At 46.3% G+C, this 6,651-nt stretch overlaps 1 long non-coding RNA gene across 1 annotated transcript; it reads left to right on the top strand.

Annotated features, from left to right (window-relative positions):
• The first annotated feature begins 2,732 nt into the window (after window positions 1-2,732).
• On the top strand, window positions 2,733-6,379 carry LOC142929157 (uncharacterized). The gene is made up of 4 exons (XR_012945371.1): window positions 2,733-3,314; window positions 4,383-4,623; window positions 5,226-5,361; window positions 5,756-6,379. It is a non-coding gene; the product is annotated as an uncharacterized LOC142929157 (long non-coding RNA).
• Window positions 6,380-6,651: the final 272 nt, after the last annotated feature.

Below are 6,651 nucleotides of genomic sequence, written 5' to 3'. Positions count from 1 at the left end.
GTGGTTGTAATGCACTTCTATAGCCCCCTGCCATCAGTGCAGCAATATTCAGTACGTGGTTGTAATGTACTTCTATAGCCCCCTGCCACAAGTGCAGCAATATTCAGTACATGGTTGTAATGCACTTCTATAGCCCCCTGCCACCGGTGCAGCAATATTCAGCACATGGTTGTAATGTACTTCTATAGCCCCCTGCCACCAGTGCAGCAATATTCAGTACATGGTTGTAATGCACTTCTATAGCCCCCTGCCACAAGTGCAGCAATATTCAGTACGTGGTTGTAATGTACTTCTATAGCCCCCTGCCACCAGTGCAGCAATATTCAGTACGTGGTTGTAATGAACTTCTATAGCCCCCTGCCACCGGTGCAGCAATATTCAGTACGTGGTTGTAATGCACTTCTATAGCCCCCTGCCACCAGTGCAGCAATATTCAGTACGTGGTTGTAATGTACTTCTATAGCCCCCTGCCATCAGTGCAGAAATATTCAGTATGTGGTTGTAATGCACTTCTATAGCCCCCTGCCACCAGTGCAGCAATATTCAGTACATTGTTGTAATCCACTTCTATAGCCCCCTGCCACCAGTGCAGCCATATTCAGTACGTGGTTGTAATGCACTTTTATAGCCCCCTGCCACCAGTGCAGCAATATTCAGTACATGGTTGTAATGTACTTCTGTAGCCCCCTGCCACCAGTGCAGCAATATTCAGTACGTGGTTGTAATGCACTTCTATAGCCCCCTGCCATCAGTGCAGCAATATTCAGTGCATGGTTGTAATGCACTTCTATAGCCCCCTGCCACAAGTGCAGCAATATTCAGTGCATGGTTGTAATGCACTTCTATAGCCCCCTGCCACAAGTGCAGCAATATTCAGTACGTGGTTGTAATGTACTTCTATAGCCCCCTGCCACCAGTGCAGCAATATTCAGTACGTGGTTGTAATGAACTTCTATAGCCCCCTGCCACCGGTGCAGCAATATTCAGTACGTGGTTGTAATGCACTTCTATAGCCCCCTGCCACCAGTGCAGCAATATTCAGTACGTGGTTGTAATGTACTTCTATAGCCCCCTGCCATCAGTGCAGAAATATTCAGTATGTGGTTGTAATGCACTTCTATAGCCCCCTGCCACCAGCGCAGCAATATTCAGTAGATTGTTGTAATCCACTTCTATAGCCCCCTGCCACCAGTGCAGCCATATTCAGTACGTGGTTGTAATGCACTTTTATAGCCCCCTGCCACCAGTGCAGCAATATTCAGTACATGGTTGTAATGTACTTCTGTAGCCCCCTGCCACCAGTGCAGCAATATTCAGTACGTGGTTGTAATGCACTTCTATAGCCCCCTGTCATCAGTGCAGCAATATTCAGTGCATGGTTGTAATGCACTTCTATAGCCCCCTGCCACAAGTGCAGCAATATTCAGTACGTGGTTGTAATGTACTTCTATAGCCCCCTGCCACCAGTGCAGCAATATTCAGTACGTGGTTGTAATGAACTTCTATAGCCCCCTGCCACCGGTGCAGCAATATTCAGTACGTGGTTGTAATGCACTTCTATAGCCCCCTGCCACCAGTGCAGCAATATTCAGTACGTGGTTGTAATGTACTTCTATAGCCCCCTGCCACCAGTGCAGCAATATTCAGTACATTGTTGTAATCCACTTCTATAGCCCCCTGCCACCAGTGCAGCCATATTCAGTACGTGGTTGTAATGCACTTTTATAGCCCCCTGCCACCAGTGCAGCAATATTCAGTACATGGTTGTAATGTACTTCTGTAGCCCCCTGCCACCAGTGCAGCAATATTCAGTACGTGGTTGTAATGCACTTCTATAGCCCCCTGCCATCAGTGCAGCAATATTCAGTGCATGGTTGTAATGCACTTCTATAGCCCCCTGCCACCAGTGCAGCAATATTCAGTACGTGGTTGTAATGCACTTCTATAGCTCCCTGCCACCAGTTCAGCAATATTCAGTACGTGGTTGTAATGTACTTCTATAGCCCCCTGCCACCAGTGCAGCAATATTCAGTACGTGGTTGTAATGTACTTCTATAGCCCCCTGCCACCAGTGCAGCAATATTCAGTACGTGGTTGTAATGCACTTCTATAGCCCCCTGCCACCAGTTCAGCAGTATTCAGTACGTGGTTGTAATGCACTTCTATAGCACCCTGACATTGTGCAGCAATGTTCAGTACATTGTTGTAATGCACTTCTATAGCCCCCTGCCATCACCAAATTCACACTGACCAGCATGGTGAAGTACGGTAAATAACCCCTCCCCCTGGGAGCTGCATAGCATGGGACAGCTGTCAGCCAGCAATGGATTGAAAAAGGAGCTGTACTCTGCACACGTTGTTATTCAGGGTAGGGTAAGGAACTTGGAGGTTCGGTATGCATAATGTGCTCGGAAAGTATTGTATTCTGTATGTGTGTTGAATCTCTTTCGCACCGTACCAAGCCCACCGTGCTCTTCGGAGGTGCGATAATATATAAATATAAGTAGTCATACTACTGTAATACCACTATTAATATGTAGCATTCATTTTATTAGTAGTACTGTAATTTGTTGATATGCAGGTGTACATGCCAAACGTTAACCAATGTTAAATGTTAAGCCTTCTCTTTTGAATACAGTGTGTTTTAAACATGGAGTTGTCTCCAGCTAATTCTTAAATGTATATCATTCATAATGTAGTAGTAGGCAGGTAGAGCATTTATGACACTTCAATTGTACATAGAGCTTGCAGGTGTGATGAAGGAAAGCATGGGAAAGGCTGGAATTTTTGTTGAAAAAAGGACAACAGCCACAGTAGCTTAAGAGACCTAACGCTGAAGCTGCTAACGCGAAGTGGTCGACGCTGGCCCATGCGTTGTGACGTCGGACCCACTTTCCGCACACAGCAGCTCCTCATGGTGCCCCCCATACCAGGACCAGTGGTGACCTGGTAGCCACAGCGATTCCTCTCCCTGGCCCCATCCGGTTCGGGCATCCCAAATCGTACAAAATGAACTGCAACGGTGGTGAGACAAACAGCCCTTCGGGCGACAGCACGGTGACGGACACAAGCCCTCGCGGCAGCCAGGGCAGCTCGCTGCTCCGGACCGGAAGCGGGGGCTAGCACAGCCCTGTGGTGTGCGGAGAGCAGTGCTGCTCGTAGGCGAGCGGTGCGCTGGACGCCTACATCGAGGACTTTGAGCAGAGCGGAATCTGTGCGTCACCGCTACCCAGGATACGTGCAGAGCACAGCACCGCGCAGCATGGCGGAGCGGAGACGCGCGGAGGAGAGGAGGATGCACAGTGTGGATGAGGGTGGGTTGCGCCTCTCGCCACGCGAGGAATCGCTCCGTGGTGCTTGCACTCGAGTGGCTATCGAGTGTGCAGGCGGTGCAATGGTATCGAAGCTATAGTAATAGGTTTTTACCCTTTTATCTGGCACAAACACTGACACCTTTATACAAGGGATCATGTTTGCAATAACCACAACACAAGTAGTCAAAATGCAAACAAAAAAGACAACTGATAATATGCACTGTCCTTGAATTTGATTGGTCCACACCCGAGACGGCTTTTCTGAGATCCCAGTCTCCACTGGTGTTGGACCAGAAGACGCCAAAAGGCGTCTTCTTATTCTTAGCGTCTTCTTGTTTGCATTTTGACTACTTGCGTTGTGGTTATCGCAAACATGATCCCTTGTATAAAAGTGTCAGTTTTTGTGCCAGATAAAAGGGTAAAAACCTATTACTATATCTTGTTACTGGCAAAGGAGGTCTCATAAGGTATCGAAGCTAGTTGACTGGATGGGGGATAATTGGAGAGGAGAACCCCATTTTTTTTGCTTGTACTGGGTGCTTGTCAATTATGCTATGCTATCATGAATGTAATGTAATTCCCCTAGAAAAAAAACCCTTAATAAGGTCTAAAGATACATTTTCGTGAGAGTCCCACACTGGGATGCTTGGCAAATTCCATTAATGAGTTCATTTTATGTCAGAGAAAACTATCCACAGTAAGCACACGCATATGAGAGGATAGCATAGGTCTGAACAGATAGGTCGGTGCATGCATTTCTTTCTCCTGTCATCTTCCAGCAACTTCACTGATTATCGAGTTTGTAAAGTTTGTGAAATCTAAGTGATCCTCCAACCTTTGTGTCAAAATTTGCAGATCCTAGACTGGACACATCTGAAGTTTAAACAATAACAGCTCATGCACTGATTTATCCCATATTCTCACAAACTCCACAAACGGATAACATCATTAGTTACTGATGGTGCAAAGTAAGGCAACATTGCAGGATTGCCGTTCAGGGGTCAAGGAATCTAGGGGAGAGCAAATTCATTGTGTACCAGTAAAATGTCTGTGGGTCTTACATTGCAGGTGGCATGCTGCTTGTGGAGGACCTCATCTCGGGCACGTGCAGCCTCACTGCTGCGCTGCAGCGGTCGTGGCTCATAGCCCGACGGTCAGTCTAACCACGGACCAGCTCCTAGCGGCGCCAGTTGACGGTTCCTCCAAGTCCTTGCTCCGCTCGCCTGGCGCCCACCGAGACCTCACAGTGTCGCACAGAGGCAAGCGGTCATCTCTCGGGGTCACCGCGCACAGCTTCGGCGCATCATTGGTGAGGGGCAATAAGCCAACTAAACGGTTGAGCTCAACAGCGAGAAGCAACAAGGCCGTGATGCCATTAAATTTGTCGGCAAAGCCCGAAAATTATTTCTTTTCTAACCAGACGAATGTTTTGTTGTACTTATGGAGCAGTGAAGCAACTAGGCGTGAGCACTTGCCGAACGGCGGCTGTGCGACAAGTACCTATCTCAGGTGGTTGACAAGCCAAAAGGATAAGCTGGATGTGTCGGGGATCACGAGCATTCCTGAGCTCAGGTACCCGGCCTGGCTGCGTGACTGCGATGTGGACTCCCAGACCAGCAGCCACGAGACGGATACCAGCACAAAGAGAGCAGGTACCGCTCAGAGCCCGCAAAGCAGACCAAAGTACCCAGAGTGGCTCAAAGTTTTGGATATCTCCGGCCTTACGAATGTAGCCAACGAGGAGCCCGTGTCAGAGGACAATAGATCCCTAGGTGTGTGTATATATATAGTCTGTATATAGCAGATGACATTTCATATGTTTTCAGGTACATATTCAGTCTTTTCTCACAGAGACGGCTGAGCGGCCACCCATGTGGTTGTGACGTGCGATGCGTGATTCTTGATGCACAGCCTCATTGGAGGAGCTGCTGAGCAGGGCGCACATGGAGTTGGACTCCCCCGGCTTGGAGGCCCCCTCCCCGGGCAGCTTCAACACGGACGTCTTTCTAGGGGCTGATCGTCCCTGGGAAAACCCCTCCACGCCATTGTGAATTTATCTTTATATCCACACTCACGCACAGCATAGAGGCTGCACCGCCTCTAAGTATGATGTCAGATTTTGAATGTTATAAGCTAAGCAGGTAAGCCTGGTTATTACTTGGATGGGAGACTGTTTTGAAATAGCATATATTATAGATTTTGGCTGCTAGGTAACCAGGAGTTAGTAATACGGCAATGGAATCTTGAATCTATATCCGGAGTTTTGCATTTTACTCCCTCTGTTTTCACCGGGTTCTCCGTTTTCCTCTCACATACCACTCGCTGATGAAATTTGCAAAATATCACTGCCAAACCCTCCTGAGACTTGGTGAGATTTTTCTGGCTTTCACCTTGATAATAAGTCAACCAAGTAATTTTCTCTCAATCGTGTCTCTTCTCAGGGCCGTGTACCACCTGTCGCATCTGAAAGAGCTGGTTGACACCATCAAGGAGAACAAGGATGGCTGACTACCCGTGATGTAGAAAGCCCGAAAGCATTTTATGGCGGTGGTCGAGGTTTCTACTCAGAAGGATACGTTCGCTTGGTCCTGCTAATTCATGGTTGTTAAACATCAATGGTACTTCAGGTGCTGTGGTGTGAATCGCAATTACTTGTGAACTTGTGGGGCCCATGGGGCACAGTAATTGCCCTGTTAATGGAAGTGCCACAACAAAGTATTGGAAAAATGTGATAAAGTTCGTTCAGGGTTGGAGTTATTGAATGGTTGCAGCAGTATTTTGCACAGCAAATCCATACAGACTCAAATGTCACTTGAAATAGAACGGATATGTGAACAATATTGTGAGCACAACTAAACTAATTTTGGTTTTAGCCATTTTGGAAGGAGACTACTTTATTGGGAACATACATGCTAGTATTTGTGTAGTTATAAACATTTGGGAAATCACTGTAAAAGTACATTTGCTTATTTAGATTGCACTATACCTGTATTGTAAAATTTCAGAACCTTTTATGTAATTTGTAATCAATAAACCAAAGTTGCATATTGTATGCAACCCATGACTTGGATTGTTTTTATCATGTCTTGTTTAGCATGGTTGGTTATGTACAGTGTGAAAGAAATTCAACATACATTAAATATTTTCTGATATTTGAATGTTTATATTGTACATGTATATTTATTTTACAATAAATCTGAGACAAAGGCTTATACACATGGAATTGAAAATATTCAGCTATGATTTGTATTTCTCAAGTATTTTAAGAAAAGTCAGCGAGTCTCGTGACATGTCTTCACATTTGGGAGTGATGATTGTGATGGATATACAGGCATTA

This window comes from Petromyzon marinus, chromosome 25, assembly GCF_048934315.1.
Source record: "Petromyzon marinus isolate PM22_M1 ecotype Great Lakes invasive population chromosome 25, UKy_Petmar_22M1.pri1.0, whole genome shotgun sequence".
Taxonomy (NCBI): Eukaryota; Metazoa; Chordata; class Hyperoartia; order Petromyzontiformes; family Petromyzontidae; genus Petromyzon; species Petromyzon marinus.
The sequence above is the reverse complement of the archived record's forward strand: the minus strand, read 5'-3'. Positions and strand labels throughout refer to the sequence as shown.